Genomic DNA, 15,209 nt, shown 5'->3' with positions numbered 1-15,209 from the left:
TCAAAGGCATAAAAATAGTAAAAGATAATTTTATTCTGCATGCAAGGAAAAACAAACAGCAACAGATGTATTCTGTCGTGTGGTATGTACTGAATATTGTTCTGACTCATGCTTAGTCATTACACATTATCCTTGGCACGCTGTCGGACACTGCAAAAGTCGAGTTTTATTTTAAGACATGGCGATGCTGTGTCTGTATCATCCAGTGCTTCAGAATAGCACGGTGTTGATTGTGATTTTGGATAAGTGGCTAAGACTTCTAAGTTAAGCTGATAATAATGAAAACACAGTTACGTAACGCAAAGTCTAAGCATAGTACTGTATCTGCTGTCAGCTCAATATCACTGCTAACAGATTCAGACAGTGTCACCGACATCCTTCACTGCAGTAGAAACAACACCACTGCAACACGGAGCTACATAAATAGGCTATAGAGCCCTGTAATTAAAAAAAACATACAATAAAGACAAAGGATGATGAGGTTAATCCAAAGGCTCGCCTCTGAAGTGCAGCAAAAGTCGACCATTGTTCTAGTAAATACTGTTGACCCCAGGCTAAATGCTGTGTGAACATGATGGCCGCCTGTGTGCCAGCTCAACAGATGCACTGGCGAACAAAAGAAAGCCACAGGCAGGGCAGGAAGAGTCAGATATCAGCGGACTGAATGCTGCTATGGTAGAGCAACCGTGTCTAATAATAGTGGACTAACTTCATCTATTAAAGCTTTAGAATAGGCTTAAACACACAACTGCTGCTTAGCAGGAAGACCTCAGGGTATGCTGCTAATAAAGACATCAGAAGAGCAATCTGAAACTCCCAAAAGATTCAAGAAGCAACTGCAAACTAACAAACAAACATATCTGGTAATAATTCACTATAGCGATCCTTCTACCAATTTCCAATAATCCCAACTAGTAACAGAAGTCTGCTTTTATAAAGACATCCTTTTATAAGACTATAAAGGCGTTCTGCCAATACAGAACATTTACTTTCAACTATGAGCCAAACAATGCCATACATGATTTAAGACAGTTTAATAGAGACCTCTCACTGTCCTGTTGGCTCCTCTGTGCTCAGACATTGATCCTGCTGTTACGGCCTTATCTTTGAAATAAATGGTAGAACAACATTGTCTGTCCAAGAAAAGTGGCCCTGTTATGGGAATAATAATAGGGAACCTCAAAGAGGCTGTGTACAAGTAGCTATTGAGGCAAACACTGGTTGATTATGCTGTTAGGGGTCATTGTGAGATGTTCCAGTACCTTTCATTCTCCATTCTGATACTGATTTATAAGCCTTGGCTCAGTCCCATTTCTAACTTTTACCCCTCAATTTTAAGTGTCTTCTTGACCCTTGAAACACAGTTAGAAAGGTTAGTGGTGAAATCTTCCCATAAAGAAGGAGACTATCCTGAAGTTCCCGATTTGTCATTGGCAGCATTTACCTAAAAAGGTGTGATAAAGTTACAAGAAATTTCTTCTGCAAGTAATATTTTTAAATGCTCATTGAAACAAAAAGCCTAATGTATGGAGACAAATTAAATAAGAACATTGTGATCATAATAATGCTGCCATAATTTTAAAATTCTTATTTATGAAGAAATTATTGACATTTGTACTTTTGATGAGCAGCCATATTGCTTATGATTTACAAGACATTCTGGGAGATTTGTCACAACACTTCGTTTGGAGTATCTGTCCGTCTGTCCATCCATCCATCCATCCATCCATCAATCCATCCATCCATCAGTCCATCCCTCCGTCTGTCCACCAATCTATCTGCCCATCTGTCTGTCCATCCATCCATCCCTATGGCTATCAATCCAACATCCATCCATCCGCCCATCTTTCCATCTGTCTATCCATCCATCCATCTGTCCGTCCATCTTTCCATCCATCAATTTATCCATCTGTCCATCCATTTTCGTATCTACCCATCAGTCTGTCTGTCCATCCATCCATCCATATGGCCTTAAATCCAACACCCATCCCTCTATCTTTATATCCATCCATCTATCCATCCATTCTTACATATATCCAGCCAACCACTCATCCATGTGACCAACCATCCATTAATCCATCCATCCATCCTTACATCTATCCATTGAATCATCCATCCATCCATCATTACATCTATCATCCATCTTTACGTCAATACATCGATCATTACTTCCATCCACCCATCCATCCACCCATCCATCCACCCATCCTTCCATCCATCCATCTTTACATCTATCATCCATCTTTACGTCAACACATAAATCATTACATCCATCCACCCATCCTTACATCTATCCATCCAACCATCAATCCATCTATGCATACTGGAAATGCTGCCCAACCAAACTTTTGGTTAACCTATCAATGGGCTAATAGAAGAAAGTGTGGAAGGTCCAAACCCCAAATCTGCCACGGCCCTAAAAGCTCTTAATAAAGTCAAAGTGGGTGAGTAAAATACAAAAAGATCCTCCATACAGTATGTACCATTACTTCATTGGCTTTTTCAGCCAGCTTTGCACTAAAACTTCTAGCTTGCCTTGTTGTTTTGTATAATGAAAGTTATTACTTGTTTACCTGTCATTTACCTGGCATCTACTGTGCCAGTAATGAAACAACTGTGAGACTGAGTAGGTTCTTTAAAGAGGTATAAAGACAAGTTACTGCCAACACAATGGCCTTTCTCTTTGCAAACAGACAAAAAGAGTGACTTCTGAGCAGAATGAATGCGTATCACCTTGTAGATCAGTCAGTGGTTAAACACACCTTTTATTCAAACACAGTTCTTCTGAGTCAAGGTGAATCCTCTGACTTTGAAGGGATCTGCCAACATTGTAGCAGCTTTTTTGAAACAGGAGTTTTAAAGACTGAGCTGAAGAAAGGAAATGATTGTGCAATTGTATTTGGAGGTTTGATTTTTCCTTTTTACTTGTTTACACCCAATTGAAGGGGAGTAAAACTGTGATTTTCTAATCATACATGAAATCATAATCATCATCATTAAATCAATCATCATTATAACCATCATCAGGCTGTTCCTCTCCATTATATGATGCCACCAAAAGCCCCGTGTACACCCTCTGGGAAATTCAATGTCAGCATTTTCTCTTTCTTTTTTGGGGCTTTTCACAGGTAGATGCCCCCTAAACACATCCTGCCTCCATGGACTTCAATATCACACCCACTCTTAATGTCTTTTCCTCAGAGGTAAACATACAGTGATACAGTTTCTATAGTGAAAAAAGTTAAAGATGCTGGTGTCACTGAATGGATTTTTACTCAACCAAATGTATTGGTTTGTTCACTAAATCAACTGTTTCTTCAAGTTTGTGGTTGAAACCATTTCTTTGTCCTTTAGATGCTCAGAGGGACATCACCATTTTGCCAAAACCCATAGCTTTCTTCAGTCCTTTTTTGACATTTCAACCCTCACACTTGGCTTTTGGCCATAGGAATGACTATACTCTGATTACAATAGGGTTACAGGTGTGTTATGACTCTATCATGGTGGTTTTTGCCGGTATTTAGCAATGCTAGGTTTAAGTCACTGATAGGAAGCCAACATTTTCTTTATTGTTTATTTTACTAGCTCTACAACTCTACATAATGAAGGTCATGCTGCCCTTAAGAAGTCTTGAAATTTCTAATTTAAACAGTTAGATGTGGAAAACACATGTTTATTTTCCCACTTGGTTTCCCACAATCAGATATCTCTCTGCATTCGGTGTGGTTGGCCCCCTGTTGGCCATTTACAAGAATGCAAGTAAGTATTGGTCTAAACTTAGAACTTACAACATATATCAAGCAGTGATATTCGGTGGTCAAAAATTAAGCCAAAGCCAATAAAAATGTGTTAAAGTTAATTTATAGTGTTAATGCACGCAGTGTTAACTCAACTCTGTGAAGGTCCAACTAATCTAAGCTCCACCCACTGCCTTTTCAAATCTTGGGAGCATAGTTTTGCCATCATTCCCTTAGGCAGAGTGTTGTAGATAGTTTTAGATTAATTTTCATATGTTTAGATGTGTTAAATGTTGCTTTTTGTACAGTTATCATTGTTCGGGTTTCCTTGCTCATGTTTCTGGCCAATGAGACACTCCTGCACCATGACTGAATGCATCCACCAAATTAATGACTTTCCACCAATGGTGAAGGATGGGTTTGAGCAAAGGATAGAGCTTTGTTAAATCAAAGCGTTCTTCCTGGCATGATTCGAAATCCACTGAAAAATAGATGGCAATCTCACAAATCTGTAAACGATTTAAAAAATGTGGGAGACCACAGACGGGAGGACAATTTCAAACAGTTTTCATCTTTAATCGTCTGAACACACACACACTAGACAAGTCAGCCAGACTGTGAGATCACTGGAGACCACACACCCGCCGACCTGCCAGCGACCTCGTGTGATAACGTGACTTCAGAAAAAAAAACAAACATGGATATCTGTTGATATATCCTTTTGCTGTCCCTCCAGGCTGTCCTGGCAAGCAATACAGGTGCAGCAACAATCCTAAAACAAGGGAAAGACTCAGGATGAAAATCCTGGCTGGAATGAAGCTAGAGTTGTGTTTATGGTTGTGAGCGGTGAAATTGCATATGATATGGCTAGTGAAGTTGCCCCATCTGCTCGCTCTCATTGGTTGTTGTGGGAACTCCGTCAGAGAGCACTATGACCTAGAATCGTAATTATCAAACATGTTTGATATTTACAATTTGGGGTCTGGGAGGATACGGCACAATTTGGAACAATAAAATAATTATGTTGACACCACACACATGCAGATTTTTTTTGACAAATAATCGTTTGCGACAGGCTCCAACTGGGATACGCCCCCACAATCATCTGGGAGGCAAATCTTGCCTAATGTCAGGCTTAAAATCCTGTAATGTGTGGCCAGACTTAGGTGAAAGGAAATTACAAAATGTCGTGATAGAGGTACACTGATATGTTAAAAAACAACACTGTGCGTATTAAAACTGAACACTAAAAGAGAGTTAATATTAACACTTTCAACGTTAAATTTAACACAGAACTTATTACACAAACTCAGAGAAAGTGATAAATTTAACGCTATGGGAGATGATTTAACACTGATGATTTTGCTGTGCATGTTAGCTGACCTGTTTATCTGGTTATGCTTCTACTTTTTCTCTTGAATGTATGAATATGTTTCAAACTGCCAAAACAATCGTACTGCACCTAATATCAATCAATAAATCATGCTGTATTTCAAATCAAATTAGTAATTTGATTGTATTTTATATCAAGCTGAGAAATATGGCTGCATGCAATGTAAGTATGATAGAACAACATGACAGATTTACAATGTGGTTGTTCTTCTTAATCCTACAAACTCATAACCTTGCAAAGCAGATGGATAAGCTTGTTCCCGTATTTCTCACTGGCAAATCCATCTTGCAAAGCTCCCATCTCAACCATTTGGGCCCAGTTAAAAGGTGACAGGACCAATCAGCGTTGAGGGGCGGACCTTCGGGAGCGGCAGAGCCGTGACGTAAGCAAGCAGCAACAAGAGGCCGGGGCAGATATGGTGGAAGGCATTAGCGTGGGTGCTGCTAAAGCGTAAGTATTATCAGAAATTGACAACATTTCTTTGTTTAAAGAAGAACTAAGAACAGGACTGAGTTGTTTTCTTTTCAAAAACGACAAAAGTCGTGTCCTGACATGTCTACAATCGCCGTGGTTCGCGTTATGCAGTTCTGTATGAAGTTTACTCCTTGGTAGCGGCTACGTCACATGTTCTGTGGCTCTGATGTTCCGTAAAGATCTGACAGACAGAATGTTCATCCAATCATCCTCCGAGTTTTTTTTTTTTTTTCAAAGACTCCGCCCTTTCCCAAACACTGTCTATGAGTGGTTTTCCCACGTGCCAGGTTAACAAAGTCACTGAATAACTGGCATCAGCAACTGAATCAAAGAAAAATATTAGCTAGTAGCTAGTAGCAGCCTGTTGCTAACCCTAACCCTACCACTGCAATACAATCTGTCTAAAATGCACCATTGAAGTTCAGTTTTAGTTCAGTTTTTTTTCCAGCTGGAAAGATTATAGACCTGAGGAGTTTTGCATAGAGGCAAAGTCATTATGAGTCTGGCCAATCACTGGGGCCGATATTTGGCATGTGGCCCATTATCTGTATTGGCTTTTTATTTAACCAGTTGCTGATGAAACTAATTTAAAAGTGCACTTCTTTGGTCCTGCTGCCAGTTGCTCTGTTTTTATTATTACCACAGTCTCTTTAATATCCTGCCCTCAACACTGGAATGGCTCTACATCTTCCAAGTAATTGCCATATTCATCTTTAGTTATAATTAATGAGACAGCCCAGGTTTTTTGAGTGACTGATTTGCCTCCTATCATCACCTGTTTGTGTCGTAAATGCACTGAAATAACTGACACTTGTTGCTAATTGTTTCTCTACATGCATATCTGTCATATTGGCTATGAGTCTCATCAGTCATGCACTACAAAAATAACTATCAGTTCAGAAAAACACCAAGTTTTGCAGATGTTACAGAAATTGCAGGAATACCCATTGAAATGAATGGACTTGCATCTGAAACCATACGTAAGCAGAAACAAGGGGTAACTTCTGAAACCTATAGAAGCTACATCCACTTCTTATTCCATGGGAAAGAGAGACAATTTGGCCAAGCGCAAACTTTCAAACACATTCTAGCAGATTTTTACTTTCCCATACTCTCCTTATGCAACAATCAAAAGAAACTCGACTGAATGTGAAGCTCAGAGCTCCCTCCGAGACTAGAATTATATTTCATAATTCATCTTCACTGGAGCAGCTCCGGGTTCAGCTTTTCAGTCGCATTGTAGATTAAATTCTTGCTTCGGGCTTGAGTTTGGATAAAATTCAAAAATACTGGCCAAGAAAAGGAAAAAAAAATCTTAACTCTAGTTTTTTTTTTTCCCCTCTAAGAGTCATGTCTTGCTTGGCTGCATTGTTGAATTTATCTGCACACTGGTACAGTAAAAACACAGAGTACAACGCAGAGACAAGTCAGCTTTGCTGGTCCATTTAGAAGAGAGCTGCTGATCTAATGTAGAAGAGCAGCTAATGCACAATGAAAGCAGAGAGATCCACCACTTCCTGAATGAACAGGAGACGGACAGAAAGATGCAGAGAGAAAGTTGTGGCTGCAGAAATCACCTGGATAAATGCTGCAGCTTTCATGTCGTTTTCTTTCCTATAAGACCATCTTGTGTTGATTGAAGCTCCTTTAGCTGAAAAGTATCACTCTTTTAGCAGTTTATCCATCATTTCTATGCAATCTTACCTGTCTTTAGAGCTCCGTCTTTCCTCAACAACTTGCTGCTCCTCTCTGTATCGCTCCCTATGTATGTCTGACTCAGACTCCGTCCTCCAACACCTGCTGGCGGAGATCAGCCTCTCTCCTGTCAAATGATGCTGAGAGCAGCCCTCCCTCTCTCCTCTTCTCCTCTCTCTCTTCCTCTTTTTCTCACATTCGTGTGACAAAGTACAAACGCTCCTCTCGCTCTCCTTTGCCGATGTGGGTCTCTTTTGTTCGCTCTCTATGACAGAGAGCTGGCCGTCCGAGCCGTGGGTGTTGCTTTGCTCAGCATTTGCTCCGTTGAATCTGCTTGTTAATAAGACGCTCTGCTTGTTCAATTGGACAAAAAAAAAAAAGCCACGGCCGGATGTGGGCTTGAAAGCAAAGTTCTCAAAACAAAGGGGACATTACCTCATTTGAAAGGCGACATCAAATCTCCCCCATCCTAATTATCTGCCTCCCCGCTCTGACAGCTTGTTTCAACGTCATCAAACCTCTCCTGCAGAACTTCACCCAGTCATCCCATTGTCCCTTTGACACATTAGTGGCAGCTGAAAAACCGCTCGGTGCTGCAGATGTTGTCAACATGCTCTCACATAATGGGGAAAATCACTTGCTCAGCCCACAGAGGAATAAGCGCAGGTCAGTGTTGTCTAATAAATCACAGAGTAATCACTTCCTCCTAATCCTCATGCACAAGCGAGAACAAGACATCACAACACATTACACACTCAGTCACAACAAAGAAGTCACGCACAAGAACGCTTTCACTGGATTTCAATACCTTCTTACATCTTTGTGTCTACTTCTCTGAGCCAAACATAAACTATATGGAAAAAGGTATTTGACTACCTGACTGTATCCAAGTCGTCGGGGGGGCAAGCCTCTCCTCCAAAAGGATTCTTCATTTTTGAAAGTTTCCTTTGGAATTTGTGCCTATTCATTCTGTGAAGCAGATATGTTGAATGAGAAGGCCTGGTTCGCAATTTCTGTTCCAGTTCATCGGGAGGTGCTCAACGCGGTTGAAGTCTTGGCTCTGTGTGGGTCAGTCAAGTTCTTCCACATTGAACTCATCAAACCATGTCTTTATAGTCCTTGCTTTGTGCACTGTGTCACAGTCATGCTGGAATAAAAAAGCCTTAAGATTGCCCATCGCTGGAGATAAGGGGCCTAGCCCAAACCCTGAAAAACAGCCCCATATCAGCATCATCACAGTTGGCACAGTGCAGTCAGGCAGGAAATGTTCGGCATCCGCCAAACCCAGACTCACCCATCTGACTGCCAAACAAAGAAGCGTGATTCGTCACTCCTCAGAACAAGTTTCCACTGCTCTACACTCCAGTCTCGGTGTGCTTTACACCACTTCATGCCACGCTTGGCATTCAACTTGGTGATATGAGGCATGCATGCAGCTGCTCAGCCATGAAAACCCCTACCATGATGCAGTGTCAATTTCGTCGACTAAAACTATGACTAAAAATGTTCGTCAACAGCCTTTTGTTTCCATGAAAAAAACTAGACTAAGACTAACAAAAATAGATCTGTGATGACTAAAACTGACAAAAAGTACATTTAGTTTTCATCAAGACTATAACTAGACTAAAATGTAATTTTCGTCGGAAGTTCAAAATCCGTGATATTTCTCCACTGTGGGTAAATCTGTCAAAAACAATGCAGCTGTATCTATTCTGCCTCTCAGATGTAGAAAGCAGGGACCCCAGGTTCAGCAGAGCACATAGAACACACTACAATGACTTTGAATCAGATTTAGGCTGACCACACACTAGACGATTTTTTAATCTGAAATGATTTTAAAACCGTGAGAGACCACAGACTTTAGGACAATTTCCAAAGATTTTTCATCTTTAATGTTCTGAACTCATACACTAGATGACTCCCCCAGACTGTCAGATCACTGGAGACCATGCACCTGCTGACCTGCCTACAACCTCACGTGATCACGTGACTTCAGAAAAAACAAACAAAACACGGATGTCTGTCGATACCGTCTTGCTGTCTCTCCACAACAGGCTGTCCTGGCATGCGTTAATGGTACAGCAAAAATCATGGATTTGGAGGAATCATGGAATAAAGACTGCATGGCTAGATGCTTAATTTTATACATCTCCGGCAATGGGTCTGATTGAAACATCTGCATTTAATAATTAACAGATGTAGTCAAATACCTCTGTCTATAAAGAGCATTAATTATTCAAAATCAGTTTATTTTTGCTTAACTTTTACCTCAGTATTTATGGCTGAACCTAATTTATTTTTTTAAGAATACTTGATAGAATATCGTCGCTCACTAAGATTATTCATTTGATTGATGTACGAAGGAAAAAGTTTGATGTTACCATTTTGATTGCACATTGGTTAATGAACCCTCTTTTTCATTTACCCATTGGCTTTTTTAATACAATATGAGACCACATTTTAATGACAAGACAGTTCCAGATCATTCCGGCTACATCCTGGTTGACAGATGGCAATGGTAATGGTGTTCCATAACCTAAGCAAATCTTTCTTTATTGCTTATTTAGCCGCATAATTTGCCCAACAAACATCACAGAGTATTTGAGAAGTCTTAAAGAGAACAATTCGGACAATAAAGTCATTTGGAAAATGTTTACTGAGGTATGAAACAGACTGAGAGGTAAGGCTATTCTCTTATCTGATTCTATTGTATTTGACATCTTTTGGAAACAAGTTGGGTCATCCCCTCCTGGTCCTTATACAGAAGGCAGGTCTAAGGAGGCTGGCTTTGACCTGACGCTAGAGAAATACAAAGTGGAAACTTCCTATGCTGAAAAATGAAGCCAATACACAATTTTTCAATTTTTAAAAAGTGCAGTTCAGTCAGGACCCCTCTGTTATGAAACAAACATGATTTATGGTTATATTTTTTTATATTGGCAGTTATTAATCGACATATATTGCCATTATTTAAATTTGGTGGTGTGACTGTTCTTGGACCCTCCCCTTCTATGACTCTATGAGAAAAGCATCAAGAATGAACAGCACATGTTCCTGCCTTACCTGTGTCGACAAGGAAAGCCAACGGCAGAGAGAAGCAAGAACAACAACAACAACAACAAAACAGAGAAGAGCAGGCATCAATGACAACAAATTACGTCAGAAGCAGAATAAAGAAGGAGCTGGGGTGGAGGAGGGTTGCAAAAGCAGGTTAAAGAGAGAGCAGCAAAGTGTAGGCAGCTAGAACAGTTTAAATATGGCAACATGAGCATGAATAGCCCATAGTCTGCAAAGAGCAAATCATCTGGCCATCAGCTGATGAGGGCTTGGTTGATATCAGCTAACCTTAATTATATATCAGGGCTGGACTCTGAACTAACGCTGTACGCTCACTCGAGGCTGGCTCCAGAAATCAAGGAGTTCCTATGAAACCTCTGAACTGGCAATCCAAAGTGGTAACAATTGCAGTGTTAGCAGTATCTCAGGAGCCATAAAACAAATCTATACGGAGGAAACTGTGATTTGCTGAGCAGTAGAGGGGTCCCGGCATTTATATCCCTTTCAGAACATTTTTAATCCAGGCTCAAAGTGCAGTGTTTCTTCAGAGCTTTAATACTACAAGTCACATTACTACATCAATGATGATGTAAATATTTACCATTTTTTCCATGAAGAAAAACTTAGCAGTGTTGCAATTAGTCCTCTTTTTGACACCAGAAGTAAAGATCTTCAACTTCCTGTTAGCTTGTCCGCCAATCATGAAGCTCCAATTTTGTCTTCTATGGTTTTCATGGCAGTAGCAACCAATCAGGGGCAGCCAAAGATCAACAAGAGCTGATATAGTTATCTGCCAGTTTGGACAGAGAAGAAGAAACAGTCCTCTATGGCCCAAAGAATAAAAAGAGGACTCCTAAAATTAATTTGTGTGCATTTTATGCATCTGAATATCACACGCATGATTGATGAATCAAAATTAATTTCAATGTTTGACAACACTAGTTTTTAACCCTCTGAGACCAGGGCTGTGGGATGACAAGAAGAGATGTGCTATTCAAAGTTAAATAACTTTTGAATTATAAATCATAAATCACATCATAATTATAAATCACTCTTTTTTTTTTTCATCTAAAAGCTCACCATTGTGCCACTGTACTAATGCTATCCAAGTCTTTCTAGCTCTTAGAGAATGCTTTCTAGTGAGCCTGGAACTTGGGTAACTTTCATTAAATCCACACCAGTTAGTCCAATATTGAACGTCTTTTTATCCATTTATAATCCATCGTTTGATTGTCCCTGATGCTAGCTGCTAATAGTTTTGCCATAATGTCTGTCTGTATCCGACAGTGCAATGTGACTGAGCTGTGACAACCATTGGCAGACTGTTCCGTTGTCACATCATGCTTTGCCGAACAACCCACATGCAAACTGGAGAAGAGAGCCTGAATGACTCATAATAAGGAGAAAGAGACACAGATAGGCTGTGATGTGGCCCTCTGTGCCACTGCAGACAGGAACTGCTTTTGATAATGGCTAAAATTTCCAAAAGTGTAGGGCATTTTTTCCCAGAATGATTATTTTTCACTTTTTGGTTCCCAAGAGATGGGAGAACTCGTTTGTGCAAAAACAAAACCAAACCAAAAAAAAAACCCAAAAACTTGGGCAATATTGTTAACTGTGTAATACATAATCTTTGCATTTGAATTTCCAATTTGTTTGTTTCTTTTGTCTTTATAGTCCCATTACTTCTAAAAATTCAAGTGACATTGCTGCAGCACACATATTCTTAAATCACAGGTTATCCTGAAGAAAAGGATGTTTAGAGCTTCACTGTGCACCACGGGGTTGATGTTTTACAAGTTTTTTAGGACATAAAGTCTTGGCAAGACACAGTGGTTAAAAAAATAGCATAGGTCTAAGGAAGTTAAACATTAAATTCAGATGTCAATGCAAAAGCCTGAGATAATCATAATACTCTATAATCTCTAGCACTATGACCGTGCCGCCAATAACTGTTGCAAGTTGGAAAAGCAATAAGTTACTCATAATGAGTTACTTTAAAAGTGAAGTAAACCAACACTGTTGATTAACCGCATCATCTTTTAAAAGTTTAGCCAACACCTTGAGATTTTTCAGTGGATTTAGAATCATATTTTTGTTGTAATAAGAGTACCTGGCAGTAACAGAGAGACAAATTTCCACTGAGAGTCGACATGAGTCAATGCTTTTAGATAATTGCAAGGATCCAGCATGCATTCACTGTGACTCAGCTGTGTCACACTCACTGCACTCTCACACGGGGCTATCCCACACACCATATAGGTTAAAAACGCTTTTAAAATACCTATAAATATATATTAGATATCAGGGAATAGCTTACCAAACAGGCTCCACCTTTTGGAAAACAGTATCAGAGAAGCTCATTTTCCAGAATCTCATGCGCATCCTCCCTCCTTCTGCTGCATGTTTGTTCTGAGGCATCACCTCTGAACAGATTTAGCTGCTCGCTGCTGCTACACATAGAGCTCTGCTGAGAGCACTGAGCTGCAGGAAATGTAATGATAGTAGTGCTGATCAATACGCGGGGCTGCAGGCCCTGAAACCAGCCCATGAGGGGATGTGAGCCAAGCTTTCAGGCGGCATGTTGGCTTGTCTACACCCTCCTGTGTGGATAATGTTACAGGTAGCCCAGAGGTAGCTGGAGAAACACAAAAGCTTCTATACCACCGTGAAACGAAACCACACAAACCTGTTTTCTTTTCATTTACTACTCAGGAGTTTCACACGTGATAACCTACATTTGTTTGTTTCAGCAGTTAGAAGCTCTAGACTGGTCTCAGATGGGTCCGGTTTCCCCAGGGAGAGCAGGAACCACCTGATCAGGCAGACAGGGAGCATGAAGTGTGCAGGTTAAGTAGAACCAACACCTTTCCTGCCTGTTTGGAGCTTTGAGCCAGCGGCAGGGTGGAGCAGAAGATGAAAGGATCTCAGCTCACATGGGGCAGAACTAATAGGAGTCAAATCAGGTCAGGAGGAGGTTGACTAAACAAATTATCAGCATTTTATTCCAAGTGAGTACTTGGGAATTCAGATTTGTCAAGTTAATCAGACGGCGTGCAACTACGAGAGCAACTGTATGTGGGTCAGGACTGAGACTCTTTCTTTTGCTCTTCTCGTTTCGTTAGTTTCATCCCTCTGTCTCTGTCTCTCATTGTGACTGTCTGCCTCGCTCTCCGGAGGCAACCGGACTAAATTTACACTCTACACACCAACAAACAGCAGAGGATACTCCTAAAAAAGAATCAACAACACTTAGATTTACATGAATCCTTCCGACACCCGTCATGTACGGCGTGTGAGAACAACAAAACATGTTTAAGTTTCCTTCATTTAAAGCTGCAGAGAAGCTCCAGACTCTCTGGCCTTAGGCGGCAGGAGTGCTCGAATTTTAACAGATTGCATCACGCACATCAGGAGATTCAACATAGATATTCTTTCTCTCATCTGTTGACTGTATAACAAGACTCAGCTGTTGACTAAAGATGGAAGAAAACTCTCAAAGTTGTGCAGAAGTGAAGCAAAATATCCCAGTGACAAGACCTGATATCTTTGAAGAAATTCAAAGAGTCTGTCCAGTGGGGATTGGTCATGGTTGTGTAAATTGTAATCATTTTTGGCACACAACACTTTCTGGATTTGGACACATATACATCAAGCATGGATTCTACGTGTGGTTTTATAAAAAAAATAACAGCACTTACAACCTTGGGCCTATACTGCTCTACTCTCCTGATGACCATTGTCCAGGCCTGTGCCAGGCCCATACCAATGCCCACCTCACCAGGAAAGCATGCCAGGTACCCATAGAAGCACAGCTGCCACTTCCATATCCAGCAGCTAACTCTTCCCATCCCTGCTGAAGCCGGGTATACAATTTCAAGCTGACCATACGACAGTCGTGGCAGAATGTCATCTCGTACTGAATCGTTTAAGAAGCACGACAATTGCGCACAAGTTGTGTGCTCACACTGTACTATTCGACGGTCGTGCATGACCTGAGTGCTCACACTGTGCGACTGAAGTCGAGACGGACTGTGACAGAAACCCACAGAGCTTCCTTTTTAAAAGTCTCAGAGTATGAGGGTGAAGTGTTTCCAGTCACATTCTCTCTCTCTCCCCCCTCTATCTCACCCGCTTTCTCTCTCTAACTCTGTTGCTCGCTCTCTTACTCTCCCACTATCTCTCTCTTGTCTCACACGCACAAACAGCATCACCTTTGTGTCTGCTGCAGGTCCGCGGAAAGGAATATTTCCTGCTCGTTTATTTCCTTTATCGTGGAGGTACATCAGAGAGTGATTCCAGCTGTTGTCATGGTAATTTAGGACATTGTCTGACCGTTTACACAGGAAAACAATCCCCCAAAGTTGTTTATTCTGCTCATGTTTCTGCTCTTACTGTGAAGTGTCTGGAGTCGTATGACCAAAATATCAAGCATGCCAGAAATCCTCCAGACCAGTCAGGAGCAGGTCGTAAGGTCCATGGACGGCCGTCATAACCCCCCTGTACACAACACGACAAACGATGCCCAATCCAACTAAAGGTCGGCCTGACTTCAGATTGAGTTGTACGGCTCTAAATTTGTGGCTGAATTGCAAGAAAATCACAGTGTACACCCAAAATGCACTGAAGAGGTCACAAGGGGACACAAAGGGGTCCAGCCTGGACCTTTTGCCATCACTCAGTGTCAAGGCGTCACAAGAATTTAGTAAAACTGGGAGGACCGAGGACCAAAAGATTCTGACTTGAATCTGCATGCTCAGATACCAGGAGCGCCACACTGCCTTGTCCTGCAAAACCCATCGCCCTTGTGCATGGCAAAGTCTGCAGTTGATCCTGCAGACTTTAAAACTGCA

At 41.0% G+C, this 15,209-nt stretch overlaps 1 protein-coding gene across 2 annotated transcripts in view; it reads right to left on the bottom strand.

Moving 5' to 3' along the window:
• rap1gapb (RAP1 GTPase activating protein b) overlaps positions 1-15,209 on the bottom strand; it is a 246,310-nt gene that overhangs the window by 100,124 nt on the left and 130,977 nt on the right. The window contains exon 1 of one of the 2 annotated variants that reach the window (XM_041779621.1): positions 7,309-7,404. The exons of the other annotated variant lie outside the window; for it this stretch is intronic. The gene's annotated coding sequence lies outside the window, so the exon portion shown is untranslated. Of the gene's footprint in view, positions 1-7,308; positions 7,405-15,209 lie in introns of those variants that run through there. 2 annotated transcript variants of the gene reach the window in all.

The sequence above is a fragment of the Cheilinus undulatus genome, linkage group 3 (assembly GCF_018320785.1).
Source record: "Cheilinus undulatus linkage group 3, ASM1832078v1, whole genome shotgun sequence".
In the NCBI taxonomy this organism is placed as follows: domain Eukaryota; kingdom Metazoa; phylum Chordata; class Actinopteri; order Labriformes; family Labridae; genus Cheilinus; species Cheilinus undulatus.
Note: the sequence above shows the minus strand (reverse complement) of the source record. Positions and strands in the feature narration are given on the sequence as shown.